The sequence below is a fragment of the Phodopus roborovskii genome, unplaced genomic scaffold, assembly GCF_943737965.1.
Source record: "Phodopus roborovskii unplaced genomic scaffold, PHOROB, whole genome shotgun sequence".
Taxonomy (NCBI): domain Eukaryota; kingdom Metazoa; phylum Chordata; class Mammalia; order Rodentia; family Cricetidae; genus Phodopus; species Phodopus roborovskii.
Window position 1 is genome coordinate 72,870 of NW_026125298.1, and position 27,536 is coordinate 100,405.

Sequence of the window (27,536 nt, forward strand, 5' to 3'; positions counted from 1 at the left end):
AGCAGATCCCACTGCAAAATGCAAGTAACAAATACTAAGACTGTTTTTTCCCCTCAAAACATTATCAATTATATAACAATGCCCCTAACCCCCAAAAAACTACTTTGATGAAATGCCAGATAATGAATTCAAAAGAATGATTATAAATATGGTTAAAAAAATCTGCTATACTCATAGCTCAGTGCCTTGGTCAGCCATCATCAAAGGAGCTGCTTTCCATAATAGGTGGGAACTAACTCAGAAGTACACAGCTAATGAGAGACTTTGAAACACCTAGCCCTAAGTGGGGAAGTTTTTATCAAATCTTCCTCCAAATCCTCATCACAGGTTAAAGAATCAAGCTGATACTGCCTTGCCTAGGAAGTCTCTTGCCTGCTATCTTTTTCTTATCCGAAGTAACAAAGGTGCTATGTGCATTGGTCTGAAGGATAGAGTATCAAACTTCCTATGAAGACTTACAATGAAGACTTACATCTTTGCACATAGATTATTTCATGTCAGTCCTCTGTAGAGAAGTTTTTTTTTTTTTTTTTTTTTTTTTTTAGAAAAGGATGCACATGGTTAAAATGTAGAGAATAAATCTCTGTGGAATTCTCAGCAAGAAATGGAACTTCCATATTACAACCCATCCTCCCATGACCCAGGTAGCATCATAGAAGAGGTGTAAAGATATTGTAAAGGCTAGAGGTCAGGCCTTTACGACAACACAGTGCCTCTGGACATGATGGGTTCATTGTACTCATGAACTCATGGTGGTTGTGGTTAGCTACACAAAATCTTTACAAGAAAAAGCCTGTCAACATTATATGTAGCATGGCTTCAGAAGCTCAAAAAGTCACCTTCCTAAGAGGAGTTATTAGCAGTTGATGGCTGCTGGTGGAAGAAAAGTCAGTCTTCTTCAGAGGTATGGCCCATGGTAGATTGACCATGCCCTAGTGAATGGCTCCACACTCATGTGCATGTGGGCAACATTAATTCAGTGGGTCACAATAAATTTAAATGTACATGAAATCGGGAGGATAAAGTATATGGATGCAGATCTGGGAGAAGTCATAGGGGAGAACAGATTTGGATATGATCACAATACACTGTACACATATATGAAATTTCAAGGAATAAATATATATTTTAAAATTCAAATTGAACAAAATCCTGTGAGATTACCTTTATTAATCTTTCATTCTAATTCCAGCTAGGCATTTCATTTGACAAGCAGGTATGGCATTCTAGAAGACATTTCATAACACTCAGAGGGGAATAATGACAGGGAACAGAACAGTTTACTCTGTAGCCATTATGCAGATTGAGTAATTCAAGGAGTCATTGAAAGACAGAGATTAAATCACAGCTGGTCCTCCTTACCGAGTAAATATTTCAATCATTCTGCAATGTAAACGCCTGATCGATCATAACAGAATCACAGAGAGCTCACACCTTTCAATCTGAGTGCCGTGGATATGAGTCCCACATTGGGCTCCAAAATGTAAACAGAATTCTTAATTGGTCTAAATAATAAAAACCCAGAGTCAGATATAGAGGAAAATGCTGAGATCAGAGAAAAGGAGCAAGCCATAGCCACACCTTGCCTCCTTAGTATCTCAGCAAACAAGAGACTGAGTTCCTGTTTCTCCCTGCTTATATTCTGTTTCCACCCAGCTATCTCACTTCTTCTCTGTCTGTACAGACCTCCAGACCTCTATGGTTAGCTAGTGGCAAGCACCATTCTCTGACCTTCAAACAGGCTTTATTTGTACAAGCAAGATATCATCACAACAGAGAGCTTGTACTTTTCAACCGAGGGTATGAATTGGGGTCACATATTAGCAGACTAATGATTCTTTCAGATTAAGTTACATGTTTTTTATGTGTGACATTAGTATTGATAAATTGCTTATGTTTAAGAAATTAATAGAAGAGTTAAAGGAAAACCCCGCTATACTAGTGACTAGGGGAGATGTGTAGTCATCGCTGTAGGGTTTCTCTTCACTCTGGTGACTTCTTTATGAGTTCTTCTGAGATATTTTCATTACAATTGTCTTGAGTTCAGTATATTCATAAATACCATGCTCACCCCTGGAGAGGGGAAGAAAAATTGCATATAGACATGATTGCATGCTGCAGTGTAAATCAAATGTAATTATCATAATTTGATACAATTTTTTTCTTGCTTATATGAGTAGGGACAATGTAATATTTATTGGATACATAGTACTTTGTATAGGTACTAGCTTGTAAGTTTTATGACCAAACATAAACTACCCAGTGGAAAGCAATATTCTAAAATGTCTTTTATTTTAAATAATAATGTACTTGCCTTATTTCCAGAGAAGAAATCCATTACATTACTTTATTTGTTCGAATGACCAACTACTACACAATTCAATCTGATTATGTTTTATTGAACCAACAAATAGGGAAGTGTAGTTCATATTGCACTGTACAGTGACTGTATGGTGAAAAGAATAAACCACCAGCTGCACTAGCGCCTACATTCACCATCCACTGTCAAAGGAGTAGCGAGACGTTAGAAAATTACCAAGATGCACTTTCTGTCAGGGTGCTCTGTTCTTCCAAAGCTGCAGTTTTAACTCTGGGCCAAACAAACTCCTAATCTTTGTAGATGGGATTTTTGTTTCTTTGTTTCTTTTTGTTTTGTTTTTGGATTGCTTGTGTATGATAGGAGATGTCATTCTGTAAATATGTTTCTCATATTGGTTAATGAATAAAGCAAGATAGCAGGGACTAGGAGACAAGGAGGAGAGAGGAAATAGTAAGGAGGAGAACAAAGAGAAGAACGCCAGCCCCTCTCTCCGGCATGGCAGAGGGACAAGACCGACAAGGAAAATACCTTACTCATAACATGTATATTCTTAAAAGAGGAAAGAAACTTAAAATTGATCTGATCCAGGCTTTTCAGGTTTTAGAAGATGTTGGATTTCTCTGTTACTCAATGTCCTATTATACACTTAATATTTTTTCAAATCAGCCCCAAGTGACCAGAAGCTGACTTGAGTCCATCTGTAGATACCACAGTAACTTATTAGGATTCTACCTGAGGCCAATTTTGGAAATCATGATGTCTTTCCACCTGGTGAATTATTTAATTTAGAAAGACTATACTCAGTTGTGTTCTACATTGTTAAGATAAGATCATATTACATGTATACAGGACTGTTCCCAGGATCATGAAACCTATACACAGATGGGTTTGCCAAAGAACTTGATTTGCTGATTCTCTTCCAGCCCTGCTCCTGAAACAGTTGTGTATATAGACATAGATGATGTCTTCTTCTTCTTCTTCACAGACAGCCATCAACAATCCCCTTATATTGATTATTTTTGTGAATAATTTAAACTTCTATAAACCTCAAAATTATGTTTTTCAACATAATTAAAAAGATTCATCCAGCTGTTGGAAGTCCATTGAATATATTGTTTTAATAAGTAGTTCATCTAAAAAATACAGACAAACTAGCTCATAATTTTGACCAAGTTGGTTCCCATTGTATTTAATGTTACTAAGGCACTGGACACTCTCAGTTCTAAATGTATTGTCACATCAAGGCTGGCCTAAGGCATCTTCTTCAGAAACACTGTACATATATTACTTTAGCATATACCACAAGAGCATCAATCTCCTTACATTTTTCCTTAGCTAAGAAAAATCTATGTTGCTATTTCTGACTTCTAAGTCTTTTGTATTTAAATACTCTGGGGCTTTCATCAAATGTTGATTCTGATTGAGCACATCTGGAGGAGCTCTAGTAAGCCTGCACATAACAGTTCTGCTTCTCATAACAGTCCACACAACACATGAAAGAGTATGAGACTAAGCTATATCTGCAGAGAAATGAGCCTTAATGAAGGTTCATGGAAACCTTTGCTAAACTGACTTGACACATACAATCAAGAGAATACAAATTCATCTGAGTTTCCAAATTTGTTAATTCTGCTTTTCTGCTTTTGAAAATAACTAATAGCTCTTGGGAGGAGTCAGTAATTCTCTGGGGATATTTTACAACAAATGCCTTATTTAACAGATGCATCATAGTTATTAGGTAGATTTCACCATAAGCATATCAGGTTGAGATAAGGCAACTATAATTTATTAAGACATATATTAAAATATTTAGAGTATTTCAATATTTATTTACATGCATCTCAATATTACCAGTTTACCCTGAACCTGGTTTCTGGGAGTGTTTCCCAACTAGCTTCTATTCATATATACAATGGGCAATCCTAAAAACAGGAAGCAATTTAGTTACCAAGGTGGGGTTATTAGAATGGTCATGTATGGTTAGTAGGAGCTTAATAAGGTATATTCTATTTGTTATTGCCTTTCTGCACTAAAGAAGTACTTCCAACATTTAAATAATTATTTGGTACTAAAAATAGGTGGACTTTATCCCCAAAGTAGTGAAAATAGAACAGTTTCCTGAGAGTGCCAATCCTTATCACAAAATATATGCTTATTGTAATATAAAGCTTAACTTACATTTCTCTCCCATTTCCAGACATCTTGAATCCTCCAAAGGGGCACTGGGCATTAAGAGTCAAATAGCAGTTTACCCTAAAACAAAGAAGAGGTGGCTACTATAGATAATACTTAACTCATCCCATAATTTCTAAGCAGGAAATTTAAAAATTCAGAAATTTCCTTGAGAACTCCTTTGTTTCAATCTAATATGATCACTGAGATTAAAAGCAGCACTATATTTTAGAATGCAGAAGGCATCTAGATTACCTAGAAATAAATGGCACAACAATGAGTATGAATATATATACTCATATATAAGAGAAAATGTCTGAGGGTGAGATTGAATGGTGTTCTTTAATGCCTTACATGAATAAAGTCAATGCGAGATGTCATTCTGTAAATATGTTTCTCTTACTGGTTAATGAATGAAGCACTGTTGGCAAATAGGAGAGCAAGATAGATGGAACTAGGAAGGAGGATTCTGGGAGAGGTAGTAGAAGAGTCAAGATGTAGGGACTTGGGAGAAGAGGTCTGCACTCTTTCTCTGGTAAGATAATACCATGTGGAAACACTTAGATTAATAGAAATGGGTGAATAGTTAAGATTTATATCTAATACACCATCTCTGTGTGTTATTTGGGGCTGATGCAGCTGTGGGACCAGGCTGGCAAGAAAACTGCTCATAGCAAAAATTTTGTTTCCACAGAAAATGAAAAGCTATGGATTCCTTTTAGACTAACATGGTTTGATCAACCAAGACCCCCCAGAAACAATGGCCCAGGTGATGCAAAATCCAAAATAGCTAGGACAAGGCAGCCTTGCAGACCACTAGAACCAGGATTTCTGCTTCTTCTTAGGATCCCCAAGAAAGTGCCCCCTACCAGCAGGAAGTACTTTGGAAAGAATGATGCCCAAACTCCCAAATTTTGTCTATAAATGTTTGTTTTCATTTAAATGGGGTTGGTTATAAATGGTTAATGATCACAACCAATCTCTTTTTAAAGGTAAAAAGGGGATTATGTCATAGAAATGAATACATTATTTTGGACTGGATTTTCATTTATTGATACAAATTTAAGGTCAATTTTGTGATATGTATATTTCTCCTCTTGTTTAGGTATTGTGTTTATATAGCTCATTTAAACAATGTAATGTATAATTTAGTACATATTATAGTTGGTTACCTATACTAGTCAAAACTTATAGCTATGTTAGGATTTCTAGATATACAGAGATATATTTGAGATGGATAAATATTCTTCAACCATTTCAAAGACCTACAGAAGTATTTTAAAATGGTTTAGGGTTTTTCTTGACAGTGAGACATAACTGCTCCTGGCAATACCACCTGAGTCAGAAAGGAAGATGGATATTAAAGAAAATCATTATGGAGTTTATTCCCAATATGACAAGACTAGCCATTTGAGCAAGAAACTGCTCTTGTCTGGACTGTTTGACTTTATGCTATATAAACTGGACATGCAGGATCCACAGAAAAGTGACTGCTGAAACAAGATGGACATTGATAGCAGGATTCCTGATTGATGGAAGAGTCTGCTAGACATTCTACAGGACACAGAGAAAAGTGACTGACAAACTGCCAATAAAGGTGGACATTTAAATTTTCCTGCCTTGCTGAGGAGTCTGCCAGACACACTATGGCCTAGAGGCTGAAGAACGGAACATTACAGAACTTCAGGTGACTGACCAGGTAGAAAGATGTCTCTATCATTTCTAGAGTTTATATATTATCCTTTTGTGGTCTTTGAGGGAGTTGAAGACAGTTATGGTTATAGTTTTCCTTAGTTAGAATTAAAGATAAGTTACATATAAGACTTTAGACTCACAAAGATCAGATAGAAGATGGAATATTTTCTTTAAATCTTGCTAAATGTTAATAACTAAATATTGTTAACAATAGTTCTTATTTTATAACTGTTTTGTTATATATTTTACTATATTAAAGTTAAAACCGTTCTTTTTATTTTAGAGAAGATGAGATGATGGGAGATATCATTCTGTAAATATGTTTCTTATTGGTTAATGAGAAAAGCACTGTTGGCAAATAGGAAAGCAAGATAGGAGGGACTAGGAGACAAGGAGGATTCTGGGAGATGTAGTAGAAGAGATGAGGCCATGTGGAAACACTTAAATGAATAGAAATGAATTAATATTTAAGAGCTAACCAAGAAACACTAGCAACAGGCCAACAACTTTATATCTAATATAGTATCTCTGTGTGTTATTTTGGAGCTGATGTGGCTCTGGGAACACACTGGTAGGAAAACTGCTCATAACATGACGTTGTGGTGTTCTTGAGGTTTATACACTTAGCAGTTGAAAATCACCTCTCTTTAGAAATTATTTTGTGTTTCTACAACATTTGTTCCAATCATTGGTCAAGTGATTGTTTAAACAGAAGTGGTGACAGGAATTGGTCCCACTTATCAATCTGATAATTAGCTTTTTAGAAATATTTTTAAGATGTTTGTAAAGAAAAATACAGTAAAAAGAATGTGACAGAACTCAAGAGAAGTAGTAGACAAAGGCAATGGGAGAGAGGTAACTGGAATGTTCTGCAGGCCATGAACAATTATTTTAATGCTAATGCAGAGATCTATATTTTATAGAGCTGTTGTTGACCTCTGATAGATGACTTATAAACATACATGGGATAGAGTTTGTCTTATAGTTAGAAAATATAAAATATGAATATGTGTTTGTTAGTAACACTGAATTTACCAGTACTTTTGTCATAGAAAAAAAAGAAAAAGAAAAAGAAAAAGACCCCCATGTTGATCATTACTTATACTAACATGATGGAATTTTGTTGTTATTTTTCATTTACAGAAACTATTTTTATGACAGGTCAGATAATTTCTATGAATATTCAAGTCTAGAGGGAGGTCAACTCAGCCTATCCATGTGGCTGATACAGGAAGGGCATACCTTACTTCAGATGAACTTACCACACTACCCCAGCCTGCAGAGCAGAAGACACAGTGATGGCCTTATCCAGGTCTTTTGTGAAGACTCCTGCTGTTAGGCCATAGGTAGTATTGTTCGCTCTCTTGATCACATCATCTATACATTTAAACTTCATGATCTGCTGAACTGGTCCAAATATCTACATAGAAAGAATCACACACACACACACACACACACACACACACACACACACACACAAAGAAACAGGTTTGTTAACACTCATGCTTTAAATATACCACATATGTTTCTCTAGAATCCACTCTACATGGTCGAAAGTGCTTATCTCTCACTTCAGATCTACGTGTAAGGATCAAAACAGGTGGTCATGGCCAGGGAAAAAGGAAAAAAATGCTCTGCTTATGTGTTATTTTCTCTGTGGAACAGACACCAGTCTTCATTGCAACATCTCATCCTACATGTTGTAACAGAGCTGCCCAAAATGCAAGGACTAAATATGAAATCACTAAGTACATGACTTCCTTGGAAACATCTTAAAACCTAAGCCTGGTTTTCTTCATTGTTCAAGTTACTTCACAAGGAAGCATAGTGAAAAAAGCAGTCCTTCGCTCTAAGAGTAACAAATAGACAATGACTGAGAACAATGTCTATGCTTTCAACACAAGAATATCATTGATTCAAATATCATCCACCTTATTATATTTGGGTACTTATATAATTATAAAAATGAGCTAAAACAGCACAACATTTTTATCCAGGTTTTACTAGTCACCAAAGCATATACAGAATTACCAAAAAGCAAAAAATGAAAAGAAGAGTTATTACTGGAAGCCTAAACCCAGATCCTATAGGAACCAAACCCTGAGGTCTCTGGAAGTGGCTAGAGTCACAAGATAGGAAATAAGAGTCACAGCTTTTCTAATCCAGTGTGAGCCAACCTTTCATTAAACCCAGTCTGTATCTTACCTCCCAAGTAATAGAAAACAACAGGGTTTTCACATAGACATGAAAACTACTATATTCAAGATGAAATAAAGGGATTTTCTGAGCACTAGTACCATTTCCTGGGAAATGGGAACATGGATTGGCAAAAACCTTCAAGCCTCAAATGGTTTTCTGGTTCCAAGTCAATTTGAATTTCATGGTGCAATTAGTGGTCACTCCCCTGAAGATTGGGGGCAGATTCATAGGGTTCTAATTTCTGCCATGACTCTGTAACACAGAAACACAACAGCATGAACACTGTAAATGGAAAGCAGGTGGAAAAGGACTGTGGTGGATTTGCTCAGAGTAGCAACAACTTAGTGGGCACAGTGTGGGCACCAGGCTCTTATTCTGAAGCATCAAATGAGTTATCAGTGAGTATATTCCAGGAGCATAATAAATGCTTTGTTGAATGAAGATTATTTTCTGCTTTATTGTCCTTTGTATACATGTTAACCAAAATCTGTAAGAACAATAGCTCTGATCCAAAGAATAATTGGTCAATAAGTGCAACAGTTCAAAAGCACTTGAGTGAATTTTGAGTGAATTGATTCGGACAACCTTAGTATGGTGGATGATCCAAACACATTTGATTTTTATTTCTGTTCTTTGTAATTATTTCCATTCCAAAACAAACTATGCATATCTATACCATAATTCCTTTTTACCTTTAAAAAGATTGGTTGTAGTCATTAAGCATTTATAACCAATCCCATAATAATGACAACAAACATTTATAAACAATATTTGGGAATTTGGGCGTCGTTCGTTCCAAACTACTTCCTGCTGATAGGGGCGCTGTCAGTGGGGATCCTAAGAAGATGCAGAAATCCTGGCTGTAATCTGTAAGTCTGCCTTATTCAAGTTGTTTTGAATGTTGGATCACCAGGAACACTGTTTCAGGGGGTCTGGCTTGCTCAAACCACATTAGTCTGGAAGGAATCCACAGCTTTTCATTTTCTGTGGAAACAAAAATAGAAATCCTTTTTCCCCAGTAACTTGTCCTTGAACTTAAATGTTGGAGTCAAAGCATTTTTAAAATATATAAATTGAATTAATGCAGCAGCATTTCCTTTATCAGTTGTTGTTATTTTCTCAGCAGTCAAACAATGCAGAGACAACACAATAGCATACAGTAACCAGATTCTCTCTGAGCTTTTCATCTTTACGTGGCTTTATTATTACTGTTTATTTTACTTTTATTTTTTCATTTTTTGAGACAGGGTTTCTCTGTGTAACTTTTATCTGCCCTGGAATTCACTCTGCATTCCAGGTTTACTTCTGAAATCAGAGATCTGCTTGCCTCTGTCTCTGGAGTCCTGGGATTAAAGGCGTGTGCTACAACACCCAGTTCCTCTTTGTCTCTTTAAAACCATTTTTTTTTTTTCATGTCTACGTATATTTTAAAACACACTGTAAACCTTTAGAGGTTTTCTTAATATGAATCTGTCTTTACTGTAAATCTTTATCTTCGTCTGGCCACAAGTCTTTTATCTGGTAAACAACAACATTGCTAAAATGAAAGTCATAGCTGTGTCAGCCGCGGTTTACCAAAGATGGTGGCGGGGTACTTTTACCGCCAGCACGGAAAGCTGTGCTCACCGCCTTGGTCTGCGCTGCCACCCAGAAAGCATGCTGCCGGCTTGGAGATGTGGTCACTGCCATTGCCATCTCTCATACACACCAATAAACTGTTAGCAGAGTTATTTAAAAGCTGTGCGGTTTTTTGCCGTTTATGCTGAGTCAGGAACCTTCCCTTAAAGGAGCCGCGCGAATATCTGCTTGTCTCTAGCAAAGCAGAGTTCAACTGAGAAAAATGCTGCTACCAAGAAACCTTGCTTGTCTCTGTTCTTTTGTTTCTAAAACCCTTTTTTAAGCTTTTGTTAAATTTTAAGTGGAAGTTCTTATTAGCCACGTGGGCGCCATTTGTAACGAGTACGGTTTTTCCGCCCACCGCCTGGTATTGTCCTGCCGCCGCGCCGCCAGCCCCAAATAATACACTGAGACTCTGTATTTGATACAATACTGTTGGCCTGGTTACTTGTTTCTTATCGGCTAGCTCTGCCTTAATTATTAACCCATTTCTGCTGATCTATGTATTTCTCTTACCAGGGAGCCGGCGGCATACTGCTTTCTCCAGACTCTCCATCTTGATTCCTCCTTACTACTTCCTATTTCCTCCTTGTCTCCTAGTCCCTCCTATCTTCCTTTCCTATTGGCCAACAGTGCTTTATTATTAACCAGTATGAGAAACATACAGAATGACCTCTCCCATCAGATATATGGAATGTTTAAATTATGATTCATTGCCTTTGGGACTCTTCATCTTCTTGTAATACATGACACTTTCATTGTCTAAGGCAAAAGCTCATATCTCTGCATATACAAAAGCCCTCAAACACATGGAGTATATTAGCTACCATTTTAATCACAAACTAGTTTCTCTTAATTATACATTGAATATCTGGGTACCATTTTAATGATGCTACTTAGATTGCACTCCCCAGGACTCATTCTCACTTCCCTTAATTGGATGGTCCACTCTGTCCCTGTGAGGTTGACTTTTTCTTCCTTCCCTTCCTTCCTTCCTTCCTTCCTTCCTTCCTTCCTTTGTTTCTTTCTTTCTTCCTTCCTTTAAATAACTGAGATCATTCAGTATATGTTGTTCAGTGCCTGGCATATGTAACATAATACGTGAACATATTTTTACAAATGACAAAGTCATTTCCCATTCCTTTAAGGCTGTTAATGAAGCACCTATAGAAGCTGCTGTGGAATTTGTTCTGTGTTTGATAGAAACTTCTTGTAGTCCATTGCATTCCTCACTGATCAGTCTTGATCACAAATTACTTTAGACTTTATCATCAAGCACTTCTGGGAATGCTGTTCAAGGAGCTGAAGGTTTCAGAATGGCACACAGAAGAATATGGGAAGGCCCAGAAATAGAACATCGTGGACCCATTACCTCCTCTTTGGCAATGCGCATCTCATCAGTAACATTGGAGAACACTGTGGGCTGGACAAAGTAGCCCTTGTTCCCCCCAGCGTCCGCCACCACACTCCAGTTTGGCTCCTTCTTTCTTCCCACTCTCAATGAGATCAAGTATTTTCTCATGTTGATCCTTGTCGATCTAGTTGAAAAAAAAAAAAAAAAAAAAACCACACACAAGAAAAGAGCAACGCGAAAGATAACATATTGTAAATGAGGTTGAAACCACCTGACAGGTTAAACACCCAGGCATACAAGCCACAGCAAATTCACTTGGCGGGATATGTTTATGCACAATATGTAGTTGTGTGTGTAGCAATAATTAAAGAAGATGTCATTAACCTGAGGGGGGGAAGGGAAGCGATGGTGAGGAGAACGGGAGTAACAGAATGTATTCACATCAAATTCTTGAAATTTTTAAATTAAAGAAAACTAATTGCTGCAAAGACGAGAAGGTTATGTTACTAAGAATGAAGGAATTAGTAATTTTTAATTTAGTAGTCATTTATGAATATACACCAAAATCAGTATGGTGCTACATGTGTCAATGTACCACACGGTTTGTCTCATTTCAGTGTGTGGTGAATCCTTGAGATTGATATTACTATATGTTCTCATTAATGGCAAGATAATTAAGTAGAGGAAAGGTCAATTTTCTTTTTCAAATGAAAATACTGCTCACTCCAAGTATATGTGCATATAAGCATATAAGCATATGAAGTAAAAAGAAAAGTCTTTATAGATGAATTATCCCTATATAAACTCTAATATGTAATATGAAATAAGTAACACACCTATTATAAACTCAAACCCAGTAAGTTGGCTAATCATAAAAAAGAAGAATCCCCAAAACTGTGGAAATTATATTTCCTATACAAATACTATGGCTTTTGTTGTTTCCATACCTGTTTGGTTGTGATACAATGTGTTTTCTCAAACTCTACTTAAAAAAGACTTGGTGACTCAAAAAGCAGTGGATGAGATGCTAGTCAATGTCTCTTCCAATAAGCTCTATTTTTGTTGTTTTTTTTTTTTTTTTTTTTTTTTTTTGAAACAGAGGTTCTCGAGCTCCATCCTAGAACTAGCTCTTATAGACCAGACCAGTCTCGAACTCATAGAAATCTGCCTGCCTCTGCCTCCCAAGTGCTGGGATTAAAGGTATGCACCACCACCGCTTGGCATAAGCTCTTCCTTTTGGAGAGAGAGAGAGAGAGAGAGAGAGAGAGAGAGAGAGAGAGAGAAGAATTGAGATGCCTGAGACTTGTTGTTTTGTTGGTCAAATTCCCAGCATGCCTGTATGTTCTACTTATACAGTACTACCTGCCACAATCAGCTATGAACTTACAAAGAGTGGCTCCCTGTGCTAATCAGCTAGAAAATGGGATTGTATGCTCTCAACTTCTATGATTCAATATTTTAAGTCTAATTTAATATGTTCTTCTTAGAAGTTATAAAATATTGAAAGTTACTTTTTGAAGATACTAATTTCTTTCCAGGTGAAGGAAAATATTGACCCTTGTTTAGTATTATGTATTACAGATACCAATGGACCCTCTTTTACCTTACTATCCTCTAAGTATGTAACACTGTCATCAGTCTAGCATTTATTTGTCTTCCATTCATCTACTCTCCCTGTCTTCTATATTCCTCAATCATATATATATATAAAATGATAGACATATTTTATGTTTATGTATATAGAATGAAAAACAGTAACAACAAAACCACTCAGAATTATACACTTTTCTGGACCATGAGACACACAAATAGAAATTTGAAAAAATACTACATGTTATGAAAATTATCTAGAACTACATAATCCCCAACACTTAGAAGGCAGAGGAAGGTGGATCTCTGTGAGTTCGAGACCAGACTGGTCCACAAGAGCTAGTTCTAAAACCACAGAGAAACCCAAAACCAAAAACAAACAAACAAAAAAAAAACCCCTGCATAATATCTGAACTCAATGGTAAGAAATATAATGATACTGATACAACACAATAGTTCCTTCACTTGACAGTTAACCTTCTGTCTTTGGGGTTTCACCACTTGGCATTGTTTTTATCCTAAGGCTTTTCTACTTGCATGTTTGTGCTAAGTAGAGAATTCCAAGACCTTATTCCAAGATAATTATAGCCAGAGAAACTACTGAGGATGACCGTGTCCTCTTTGGGTTTTATGGCTTTGCCAGGTTTCTCTCTCAGGGAATAGTTGGCAACAATGTATTCTTTTCTTAATTGAATTTAAGTTACCCTTATAAAATAATTCAAGAATGAAGTTTGAGTCTAACTCAACAGTGAGTAACCGTGTATCATAGTTAATGAGAAAGAATAACAGCCCCCCCTAAGGTCAATGTTCAGTCCCTAGATCAAAGCTCTTGGAAACAGCTCTAATGACACTTGGGGACAGTTAAGATCATTGCTGTGAGGATGTCCTATTCCCTGATTTGTTCTCAGCAGTATCCCTTCCTCTTCTCACTAGATGTAAATCCCTTTCACCTTATTGTGACAATTTAATGTGTCTCCAGATAAGGTCAGTGTCCTCAACTATGGGATACAGAGAGAGGAGCAAACTACGAAGGTCCAAGAGCTTGAACAAGGGACCATGAACAAAAGCTGTACAAGAGCAAAAGGTTAAATATGGATGAGAGAGACAAAGACATTCATATTTGCAGTGGGTGTAACTATAAAGAAGAAGCCTAGAGTCCTCAGGGAATACCTGGCTTTTGATAACTAAAAGGAGAAGTTTATCTGAAGCCCAGAAATGAGCCCCTTCAAAAACATGATATCATTGCATTGGAGAAAATGAGGAACCTGCAGGGAGTTGGGAGTGCTCTATTGCTTATAATATGGCAGCTGAGATAAAGGATTGATTATAAGGGGAGAATTTACAGATATGTATACAAACGTCTAAACTTAAAATTTTATGTAGGAATTAGAGAATTTTACCAAAGAAAGAATGCAGAAAATGATAGCATTTTTTAAACTTTCCTTCTTTTTGGTATGTCTATGTGAATGTGGAGGGTGTGTGTGTGTGTTTTCATGTGTGTGAGTATACATAGGAACAAATGCATGTACAGATGCATGCAGCTGCATGTGGAAAAAGTGTACATAGTTTCATGTACATGTATGTGGATGCCAAATGTTAACACTGAGTGTCGTTCTCAATGGTTTTCAAGTTTTTTTCTAATGGGAAGTCGCTCTCACTGAACTCATAGCTCCAGTCTAACTAACCGGCTCACCCTTTTAATACTGGACTCCTACCCACATACTGCTCTTATGTGGGGGCTAGAATCAGAACTCTTGTCTTTGTGGTTCTGTGACAAATGTTTGTATGTGCTGATTCATCTCTCCAGACCTTCTTTCCATGCTTAAGTCCCGCCATGGCTCCTAGAATGGTTCTAGATAGAAAAAAAAAAAAATGGCCAACACAAAACACAAAAGATGTCTCTGCTGCTAGAAGTTTTATTAATTAAATCACCAGATCAAAATAATGCCAGCTAACAATGAGCAATGAATAGGAAGTTAAATTAGAACTGAAAAGATTAGTTTTGACATCCAAAATTTCTTGCCTAATGTTTACTCACCTGAGGACCTTGATTTATTCCTGAGTTCAGAGGATTTCCAAGAACATATTTCTTAGCCCTCTCAACACTTCTTTTCACAAACTCCTCGTAAATTGACTCCTCAACAAAAAGCCTGGAAGCTGCCACACAAATCTGACCCTGGTGGTAGAATACTCCTTGATGTGCAAACTCAACAGCATTGTCTACTGCAAAGGAAGCATTCACAGGAAAGAAAGAACATTTTCTGAAGAATACACACACACACACACACACACACATATATATATATATATTTCTCAAATGCAATATAGTGATAGAAAAGCTGATCAATCATCTAATGAGATATAGACTTACTCAATATATTCCACTGTTTTGAAGCCAGGTAACAAATTACCTTGGAAATAATAACAAGAGAACTCTAAAATAACAATAAAAAACTCTTTTATGATTTTTCTGAAGAAGGTAGATTTGACTAAAAGATCAAGTATCATTGCAAATAATTTTATAACTACTTCTATTTTATAATTCTTCTGACTATTACATTGTTTTCGGTGTCAGGTTTTAACTAGCTGACAAGATAAATTTGAATTATCTATTGCCTTTAATAATTTCAAAACATTATTGACTATTTTGCTCAATGGAAAAAATGTTATCTTTCTGGAAATGACACTCAAACAACTAAAACTCACTACATCATAACAATTCATTCTCCCACCCTTAATCCAGGAAAAATATTTCCAAAATCTAACTAAAGCCTAAATCATGGAAGCAAACTAAACTCATAGTTTAGGTGGTCCAATATGTCTAGAGTTCTGTGTTACAATATTGTTGATTCTAAACAAAAAGATTTTAGGGGTGTGTGTGTGTGTGTGTGTGTGTGTGTGTGTGTGTGTGTGTTTTAATTTTATAAATGAAGAATACTCAGTTTATGATTGTAGAACTTGTATATAAATCTGTGAGCTAATTGTAGTTGCTGAAAGTGTAGTGAGAAGAGTTTACAAAATGACAAACTATGAATCTTGCTAACCAAGTAGTAAGTTCTATTTCCAGTAAAGATCCCAATAGTGACAACAGTGTATTCTGTGGATCTTTTGTTTATAACCTCGTTTTAAGGATGAGCTGAAGGGCTGGTTAAAGGAATTCTTCACCACAACTTTCAAGTAAACTGTCACTGTGTAGAAAGTCACATGAGAATTTTATTTGGTAGTAAAATAAGAATGATCTGTATCATTATTAATAAGGTCACATCAAAATGATAAACTTAACTACCCCTAAAATGGAAAAGAGAGATAAATGATTTAACAGGTTCAATTTCTTCTGGCCCATACCAGGTGAATGATTCAGAGTAAAGGGAGAGAAAAAAAATAGGAACTCGGCAACCAGTACTATTTTTGGTCCCAAATGTCTCTAAGAATCTTGTGTCTTCCAATACAATTAAAGGTATGGAATTATCAAAACCATATCAAATATTCTTCTAGATGCAGTCCTTTATACTATCTCAGATTGAAGGGAAGTAACAATCTATCCCAACCCAGAACAAAATCTTCTCTGTGTCAGCTCAAGGAACAATTTAAAAGCATTCAAGAATAACCACAGACTCTAGTTAATTCCTTACACTTTGATAAAATCACATATGAGACTCTGGCTGCCTGTGTGGAGTTATCAGGCATCAGGAGGAAGAGGGTGAGATGCTAGCAAGGGACTTATACTCACAGTCAGCATCTGCAAACACAATGCAAGGGGCTCTTTCCCCCAGCTCCAGGGTGACCCTCTTCAGGTTGCTTTTTCCCTGCAGCTTCTTTGATTAATTTGCCAACCTGAAACCAAACATCACAGAGGAGCTTAGTTTGTTCTCGCATAGACATATTGTTTTAATTCCTTTGCATTTATAGGACATTTGCACCATTATTTAATTTAATTTGGAGGAAACATGAAATGGATGTTATTCAAGATCTATTACTCCTTCAAGTATAAAAGCCTCCACCATCAAGTCTGCAAATATGAGTAAATCGGAAAGTGTTCATGGGCAGATGTGAGAGCTGACTTCATGTGTGAACAGGTAAGAGATTATTTTTCATTTTTATCAGAATGTCCTCTCTTTATTTAAATAAGAAATACTCCCAAACACCTCATGTATTGATTTCTCATGCTTCTAGTGACATTCAGAGAACTCTTGTCCAAGCCAAAATAGTGTTCTCTCCATCATCTAAATCTCAGCTCTCTTCCTCTCTTTCTGTACCCTCCCTAGCCCAGACTGCCTTCAGGTTGGTCCTTTATTTGGGATCAGCTCTAACTTAACACAGACCCTTCGTGAGCTTTGCTCTGATGAGATGGACATGGTTCTTTTCTCCTGGTCTCCCAAAGCTCATAAAGATGCTCCTGAGTACATGTATATCTGTGTAAATCTTCTTAAAAACACATTCACTGCCTATTGCCCTGTCTTATCGCAGTGTCCTCACTCTTAATCGCCTCAGTCCCCACCCCTAATCTACCTCTCCCATGACTCTTCCATTCTCAAACACATGTCACTTAGCACAGAAAAATAAACTGGCTTGGCACTCTCTGTTTCTACTACGCTAAGATGAAATCCCACCGTTCTCACTTCCTTAACTCTAATTGCTTCTTTGAAGAAAATTACATTGCTTTTATTTCATTTTGCTTTCTCTGTGGATCCTTTACTGTCTAGAGAATTATCTATGATCAGTTTTAGTCTTGACTTTCGAATCCCGTTTTAATTGTTATTGACTCTTCATTGTATATATTGAGAACACAATATGCTAAGATGGTCTACTTTCTCTTTAGGAGGCAACCATTGCAGTTTGTATTTTTAATGTCTGGCTTTCTCTGCCTACTCCACATGTTGGCATGTAATGAAAGGCTTCTAATTCATCAGAAAATAAGGTAAATTTTTTAAGTCTTATATGGAAGCTGAACTGTTATTGTGCATTAGGACAATAGAGAATTGATTTGCTAAAAGTCACAATCTTTTAAATATTTTATTAATAAATTTAACTCTGAAATTAGATCAGTAGAAATAAATAAATGAGCGAACATGCTTAGGGAAACCCTAAACATTAACTTATCACCCCAATTATTCTTTCACAGTTCCTTCCTTCTATTCCCTCTTCCTCTAGTCCTTCCTGCATTCTGGCCTTTCTTTTCTTTTGTTTTTTTCTTTCACTTTCTAAGAGTATCTCCCTATGCATCTTAGTCTGACCTGAAACCCTAGTATCATCCCACTTCTACCTCTCAAGTGCTCGAAATCCTTATGAGCTTGCTTTTCAAATAAAAGAATGCCAAACTGGGGAAAGGATTCTTCTGTTTTCTGAGACATACCCTTCTTATTCAAAGCCAGAAGTTGCCTAGTCTCCTAATTTCCTTGTTTATTTTTCAGAAGTAAATGGGCATGGGGATAGCATTACAGGGATAGCAAAACGACACCAAGCTGAGGATTAGTTAAGATAATTGCAGAACAAAGCTGTTGCCAGGCTCAAGCAGCATCAGCCTCTGGGCAGAAGCAAACTGGAGAAGGGGCCCTAGGATATGGGTTCAGAAGTACTCATAGCATCCCTGTTTACAAAAGATGTAGAATTCTAGGCTTCCTTCTGGCCTGCCTGCTTGATATACTTACGTTATCAGCCTGCTTACTGCATCACCATAACTAAAGCTATCATCATGTAGTTGAGTACCATCATGCATTTTTTCCAAAAAGAAATTCTTGAATGTATGGTTGATTTTACCTATCTCAGAGATTTACATGATAAACTGTCTTTCTATTACCTACAAAAAAAAATTTGAAAAGGTGGAAGAAAATCAAAACTCAATGCCTTATTTCAATTCTCTCCGTGAAGTTTTAAAACAACATCTATGCAGCTAACTGCAATTATGAAAAAATGAACTTATTCTCAATTAACTAGGCACATTTTCTTTCTTAAAACCTCAAATAAATTCCATGTTTGGATGAGTTTTCTTGCCTTGGTCCATCGAATAGAATAGTTTAAGTACCAAATCACCTTCTATTATTTCTCGTGTTGGCAGCCTAGTGAGGTATTGATGGGAGCCATGCAGCCTAATCTCATATCAGCATATGACTAACTACAACAGGTTTCAGACTCTTACTTGGTAAAGACCAGTAATCCACAGGACAGCACAGGGGAATTTGCTAAATTTGTATGGCTTCAGGCTCTTTTCTCTCATTATAGTGATGATCCTTTGGGTGATTTTTAGTTTTACTTCTTCAGTCACACATGCAATGGCTGTAATTTTCCTTGGGAATTCTGTTCTTTCTTGAATATTTTTCCTGAAGATTCAACAGGGAGCGAATGCTTCTCAAATCTCTTTTTTGATTACTAACTACAACTCCTAATCCTGGAAACTTTTTGGACTCAATAAAAACAGTTCTGTACATATGAGAAAATAACACTTAGAATATTAACCATGTCTCACAGTTCTGGGAGGCGAGTAAGGTGTGCATACACAGAAAAGGGGGAAAACCTCAGGAATACACATAGTGCCAACTACTGAAAGTTCCCTGGATATCAAGCATAGAATCATTAGTAGGATATTGTATGCTTGATGAGGAAAAACTACAATGCAAAATGAGGAATATAAGCACAGGAACTTATATTGGTAGAAGTGTGGTATGGTGAGATGATAAGAGTGTGCTTTATTAAGGTCTGCCATTTATAGAAAGGTTGATACATGGGACTCTCTTGTAGAAAAGGCAACTCTAGGGAAAGAATGGCTTGCCGAAATGAAAGAATTGTCTGGGATTTGATATTGTTGACCTTAAAGCATTGTGCCCATGTCTATTACTTTTTAACTTTGTAACCACAAGTAGCTGTCAGCTGACATTAGTGCTGCCAGAGCAGGATGTGTCTGGCTTGATTTAGTTAAGTCTGAAAAAAATGATAAACTCTGTCTAGAATAAGATTATGCAGGGATTTTGAAGCTGTATTTGGGGAACAATGGGGGATTTCATAATTATTACCATGTATTCCTTAATTTGTGATGTGTTTCTTAAGTCAAAAATAGAAGCCAATAATAAAGCTGTTCATGTAACCCTGGTAAGAAAACCTCTAAGTATAAATAAAGACAGCCTGAGCTATTTGGGGTGACTTGAGTTCAACCTACTTGGTGGTCACAAGTTTCCCTTCTTACCCCTTCCCTATCTCAGGACCTGAACCTGAGCAGAGGCTGTACCCTATAAAGGTCTATCCATGTTCACTTTTTCATGCATACCAATGAGTCATGCAGTATCTTTTCTGTCAATAGCCAACAACATTCCAACCTCACAGAGTGACTCAAATATGGCTTTGTTTGAAATAGCTTAATACCTACATACTCCTTTGTTTGTAACAGAAACTCATTCAATCCCCAGAATTATATGTTTCTCAACTCTTTCTCTAGTACTCTCTCCTCTTGCTGAGTCTTGTTACAGTTGGGGCTGATTCCTGTTTTTCAACTGTCATCTAATGTAGCCTGGCACACAGAAAACCAAAGCTCTGCTAGCGGGAACTTGAAAGAAAGTGGAATGTGTCTCCCTTTCAGGGTATGCTTGGTAGCCAGAGCCCCAAACAAGGAGCTAGAGGTGAGATGTTATCATTTCTTTCTTTCTTTCTTTTCCTTTCTTTCTTTCTTTCTTTCTTTCTTTCTTTCTTCCTTTCTTGCTTGCTTGCTTGCTTCCTTGCTTGCTTGCTTGCTTGCTTTTTCTTATTTTACATATTGATTCCAGTTCCTTTTCCCTCCCTCCCTCCCTTCTCTCCCTCCTCCTCTCTCTCTCCCTCCCTCCCTCCCATGTCCTCCCTGACCACCCTCTCCACCCACCCCCCCACCCACAGGGAGGGTGGTACTTCCAGGAGGGGTCACAAAATCTGATTACTTTTCTTAATCTAGAGGCAGTAACCCCATACTTTGATTTGTTCAAATCACTGTGGCCTAAGTTGTATTTCCTACCATACACTTTACCACTCTTCTGACAAAGGGCTACATTTCCTCCTAAGAGATGGCAGTGATTACACTAAAATTTGCTTACTATAGTCTTTCCACATTAGTAACAGAAACTTTTCTTCTAAGTCTAAAAGTCATCCACTTGTGATAAACATGTTTATAGTCTAGAATGCATAACAAAGCGCCAAAGCAACTTTTTAAAGAAAGTGTTGCCTGCAAGGACCCTGCTTCTCCTTGGTAGAGATAAGACCTCCCAGGACCTACCTCTGTTGATCCTGTGAAGGACACTTTGTCAATATCCAAAATGTGAGAGGAGATGGCTGCCCCTGAAGTTGGGCCCACAACCAGGGACAACATTCACCACACCAGGAGGAAATCCTGCCTGTAAATTAAGGGGCAAGCAGTTAGTAGATCAAGAATTTAATTCATGAAAGATCTGAGGGAGACTAATGTTGTTTCATTATGCTAACTCTGGAGTCAAGAAAACACACCCTAAGTATATTTGTCCTTTATTCATTACTGTTTATAATGTCTTATTCACATGAAAATATCTCTGATGTAGCAATCCCTTAGACACCACGCTTCTAAGGAAAATCTGTCACCACTGGTGTATTAGTTGTCTCTCATTTGGTATGATAAAACATTGGCCCAAGCAATCTTGGGAAGGAAGGGGTTTATTTGGCTTATAGGTTATGTCTATTGTTGAGGGGAAGCCAATGTAGGAACCTGGAGCTCCAGACTAATGTGGTTTGATCACACCAGACCGCCTGAAACAGAGTACAAGCTGATCCTACATTCCAAACAGCTGGACAAAACAGCCCTACAGACTACAGCTAGGATATCTGAATCTTCTTCGAATCCCCCAAGACAGCGCCCCTTACCAGTAGGAAGTAGTTTGGAAAGAACGACGCCCAAATTCCCAAATATTGTGTATAAATGTTTGTTTTCATTTAATTGGACTTTGTTATATAAAATTAAATAAAAAATATTCTATATGCATAAAAAAAAAAAAAAAAAAAAAAAGGAACCTGGAGCCAAGAACTAAAGCACAGACCATGGAGAAATGGTCTGCCATATTTTCTCTGGCTGGCTCAGTTACTTTTCTTACACAGCCAGGCCCACCTGCCTAGGGGATAGTACCACAGTGACCTGGACCTTACCACATCAGTCAATGATCGAGAAAATACACCACACGCATAGCCACAGATCAATCTGATAAAGACAATTTCTCATATGAGATATCCGCTCCTTAGCTATGTCAAGTTGACAACAAAATTGTGACAACTGTTCATCACCCCAATGATTACCTGTGTCAAATTTTATAAAAATAACTCAAATTGATAGGCTATAGGAGTGTATGTTAAATTACTTATGCAGAAAGATAGAATTTATTGTTACCACCAGCTGAACTAGAAACATATTGACACAGCAGGCATATTAGCATAGAAACCACTAACCATTAGAGATAATAAAACTCAAAATAAGAAGCAACTAGGCCAGTTATAAGCTGAATGGGGGGGAAGATATAGCTCAATATTTAATTATTTGAGAAAATATTATATTTTCTCAAACTTATGTTCATGAGATTTGAATAATGTGAATAACCAGATATAATATGACTGGCTATAAGCTTCTGTCATTATTTAGACAGGAGACTCATCCGTGATGGCTGACAAAAGTCACAGACTGTGGCTCTGCAGCATTCATCACCTGTGAGTGGGCATCAGCCATGTGTGAATAGTGACGCTCACTCACTGTAGCAGTAGTGAAGTCTGTACGGTAAATCGGGAGGGGAGGTAGACCCTGAATTTACCTGCATGTTGTGACTCTGGAGACTCACCTCTTTTATTAAAGATGCCATGTGAAGGGCAGTGAGAGGAGTTTGCTCTGCTGGTTTGACAATCACGGTGTTCCCACAGCTGAGGGCTGGGGCTATCTTCCAAATGAACATAAACAAGGGACCATTCCACTGAAAAGCAAAATTGGACAATGAACAGTTTGCATTGTTCAGAACCATGTTTGTTATTGATTCTTGCCACCCTGATGAAAGTTGACTAATATTTTGGAATGTGTATAATTATCTAGCTTATTTTACTTAAGTTCACAAAAGAAACTAGTAAATGATAAAAAGAACAAAACAAACTAGATAGGACAAAGGAATGGGAAAGAACTACCAAATCTAATTAAGTCCTGTTATTTTGAATTCTTATTTTGCAAGAGAACTGTTACTGCATGGTTTCTTATATAGTTATGAATCTGTAATTCACTTTCCCTCTAGAAGGCACATACAGTAATTTTTAAAATTATGAAAATTTTTATCTAGGAGACCGTGTGTGTGGTGTGTGTGCGCGCACACATAGTGCATACCTGTGTGTGCGACACACGCATGTACGGGTGCAATTAGAGAGTGATCCCAGGGACTTAAGCAAGTTGAATGTATTCTCCATATCAATGAGCTAGTCTCAGCCCAGGACAAACAGCATTGTTTTCTGTTTTTATTTTTAATTATTTTTATTTAACATTTTTCTTATTTTACATATCAATCTCAGTTCCCTATCTCTCCACTTCCTCCCATGCCCCCAACCCCGAGACACCCCATCCACTCCCCAGAGAGGGGTAAAAGCCCCCATGAGGATCAATCTACGGAGCCTGTCAAGTCTTTGGGTAAAAGGCCCTAGGCCCTTTCCCATATCTCTAGGCTAAGGAGTATCCCTCCACCATGGGAATGGCTCCAGAGAGTATGTTCCCTGCACTAGGATACATCTGGTTCCCGTGAGAATTCCCAGGCTTCCTAACTGAAACCCATGTCTGGGTGGGTCTTATGTTGGTTTCCTAGCTATCAGTCTGGGGTCCATGAGCTCCCCTTGTTCAGGTCAGCTGGACAAACAGCATTGTTAAAGGCAAAGAGGTGTCACATCCAGAGAGTGGGCGGGGAGCTAATATTAAACTTATCCAGTATTCCTAGCAGATAGAGTGATATAGGTGTGTTTGAGTGTTTTTTTAAGCCTTTGAACTACTGAACAGTTCCAAAAAATACACCAATATGTTCAGTCACTCTAAACAAGAGTCACCATTAGTTCAAAAGCTTCAGAACACTACACAGTGTTTTAATTTAGTCTTTTAAATTATAACAAATCAGCTGTATATGGCTATTTGTCCTGTGTTAACCTTAGAGGGAAATCTGGTTACATCTAGAACATGATTTTTTGGTGGAAGAATTTTGGAGTCCCCAACCCTGCTACCTAAAGATACAATACAGGCCACACACTATTCCAGTTTTCATGGAGGTTATTCCTTCCATTTAAATCAAAAAGACATTTCTACCGATTTGAACAACTTGCTGCTGCTGCTACTACTGTCCACAGTGGGAAGTCTCAATGAACAAACAGAGGTGCTGTGTGCCCTGACATGTCCAAGCACAGATGAGCCGTGATAAGCCTTTGTCACATGCTTACAAGCACAGCTCATGAAACTAGAACATAGCAGAATTTCCAAAAACAACACATGCAGTAAACACTTAGGCTTATTTGGAAAACTGACACACCCTCAAAGGTATAGCAGCATATAGAGGGGGTCTGCTCCAGCTAGCCCATATCCAAGAAGCAAAGTTACAGAAATATATTTTTCAGGCAGTCAAGATTATTGAATTCACTTATACATAACCATCACACAAGCTTCGGTTGTGTGGGGATGGGCTTCAGATCAAATGGAATTACTGCTTCCTTTTCCCCATTGGAGTCATGAAGGAGAACTTACAGGGGAGAATTTGGCCACACACCCCAATAGGTTCACGTCTTGTGTAAGTGAAATTATCTCCATCTAGAAAACAGAGCAGACATGCCATACACTAAAGGCAAATGTGGTAACATGCATGGCAGAGTGAGGCATAGTTGGTAGAAGAGGAAGCCCACAGGGAGAAGCAAAAGGGAAACAAATATCCTATCTATAAAAGTTCATAACATAAACAACAGTGTCCTCAGACAATTTCAGTCTAAAGACTGGGGTACATGAAAATTAGTGACAAGATTGAGAAAGACCCAATAGGCAGTTAACTCCATTCCCTGTATTCAAAGATGGCTGCCTTCCATGTCACTCTCATAAGAGCAGTCGGAAAGAAACTGAGAGGTGATGTCCCTCTCACAGGGAGGGGCAGAGCCACATGCAAATGTTTGCAGGATCTCAAATGTCCCATTAGCACCAACTTTTAAAAGGTAAATAATTTAAAATAATAAAACTTCTCCAAGGGAGTGAGAAATCTTTCTCTAGAGTTCTTCCAGTTTTGGAGTTTCCTTTATTCCTACAAAACATAAATGCAATCCCTTATTCCATGAATAATGTACCTAAAGTGAAATGTGTGTGTGTTGGGGGGGTTGTTGTTGTTTTTGTTTTGTTTTTGTTTTTGTTGTTTTTTTTCCTATCTTGATTTGACTGACTCTCATGCCTCACTAGCAACACAAGCCTAAATATATCTTGGAAAGACATCTTAACCTTGAGAAAATGCTTCCATCAGACTGCTCTGGAGGCAAGTCTATGCAGCATTTTCTCAAATATTGTTGGATGTGGGATGGCCCAGCCCACTGGGAACTGTGTCATCCTTGGCAGATTGTCCTGGAATGTATAAGAAATAAGGCTGAGTAAGCCATAAAAAGCGAGCCTATGTACACTATAAGTGTGCACGGCCTCTGCTTCAGTTACTGCCTCCAGGGTTTCTGCCCCTCAATGTTTGCCCCTTATTTCACTCAGAGATGGAGTATAGTGTGGAAATCCAAGTGGAAGAGACCCCTTCCTTCACAAGTTGATTCTGGTCATGGTGTTTTATCATAGCAAACACTCACTTTGATTTGGCCCCATTTGGAGTTGTATGTTTTGTTCTGGCTTCCACAGAAACCTGCTATGACACCAGCACTTTCCCTGTCAAAATCTATAGGAACTTAAAATGTCTTCCTCTATGCTTCCTAAGAGTCACAAAAAACAACCACCCTTCCTAGTACCCCTGTTGCTTATTCCTCATCTTCTAACTTCCTGGTAAACACCTCTTATACTGTATCTTCCATTGAGTGGAAATGCCCATCATAGATAAAAGTACTTGAACGGATTGTTTTCAGGTCCTAAAGTCTTTATAGGTAAAGATGTAAACCTGCACCTCCAATCCTTCCTTTTCAAACTTATTCTTTTCTAACATGAAATATTTAAGTCACTGTGCCTGCTCTATGGCTACTTGTATATCCTATTCACTAAGTAATACATAACATTTCCATACAAAAAGGTTGCTAACTCACCTAGTAATCAATATCTCACCTTGTGTAGTTGCTTTGGGAAAACACATTTGTGTAAATTGGGTTGTTAAAGAACACTAAGCTAGCTAGAAAGTATACTGGGCTTAAATGGGCAGATTGGCGCATGCCTACTCATTCTGGACATGCAAAGTCTTAGGGTAAATACTATTACAGAAGATATATAAACAAACAATATGGAAATGAGTCGAGACATAATTTCCATGGCTTAGCTTTGAAAATTAGGATCCTGAGATACCTCACTCAGATTAGTAGCTGAGTCTATGAGAATACTACTTACTAAACTCTCTCGTGATGTTGACTTTTAACAGAACTTCCAAGCATCAGAACTGTAGTTGGGAACAATGTAAAGAGAAAAAGAAATTATTTACCTAGTTGGAATAATTTTGCCACACATATCACCGGAGAGATCTTCACTAAGGGCCTACCTCTACTATCATGCTAGTAGTTTCCTCAACGTACTTACCACTTGATATTGTTCAACCATGAGATCCTTGTCAGCCCAGCCTGCACAGTACTTCTGTGCGTTAAGGATGATCTCAAAATCCATCATGCATGCCTGGGTGAAGAGTCTCCCAGCATTCATTGACTCCATTGTCTGAAAAACAGATAGAGATACTCCAAAGTCTAAACTTTCAATCAATAAAAATTAGATCAAGGGACATATAGTGAATCATTTTGAAGAGCTTATGTAACTAGAGACTTTTGGGAAATAAAAGGACTCTTTACTCTAATGTTCCTTTGAAAACAACTTAGGGAAAGAACTCAAATGTCTTTTTGTGGTCACATAATACTGGTGAGAGAGGAGGTGAGATTTCTGATTGCCCCGACCCACCACTCCCCCCAGTCTTTCTTTCAGATTATAAGAACCTTTGGCTAAGCAGAATCTAAGCACTGGTTATTTAAGTTCACAACTATGAAAATGATTCTCAGTATCCACTTGCTATCAGAGTTCAACAAGATTTTGCGATAAATGACTGTGTCTTTCATCAGGGATTTGCTGCTAGCAGAGTTTTAAACTATAAACTGCCATTTGGGTACTATTTTTAAAAATTATTTCAACAATCCCTTCTCTCAGAGCTCAGTGAACCACACATGGAAGAGAGGCAGAGAAAATAGACAAAGAAAATGGAAGACACCAGGAAAACAGACCCTCTAGATCAGCTAAGCAGGTGCCTCCCCGAACTCACAGGACTGAAGCAGCAAGCACTGGGCCTGTACAGGTCGGCACCACGTCTTCTGCATATATATTGCAGCTTCTAGCTTAGTAATTTTTATGGGATTTCTGACTGTGTGAATGAGAGAATTTCTGACTCTTATGGCTGCTCT

At 37.6% G+C, this 27,536-nt stretch overlaps 1 pseudogene; it reads right to left on the reverse strand.

Moving 5' to 3' along the window:
• Positions 1-1,996: 1,996 nt before the first annotated feature.
• On the reverse strand, positions 1,997-26,805 carry LOC127213678 (aldehyde dehydrogenase, cytosolic 1-like; annotated as a pseudogene).
• Positions 26,806-27,536: the final 731 nt, after the last annotated feature.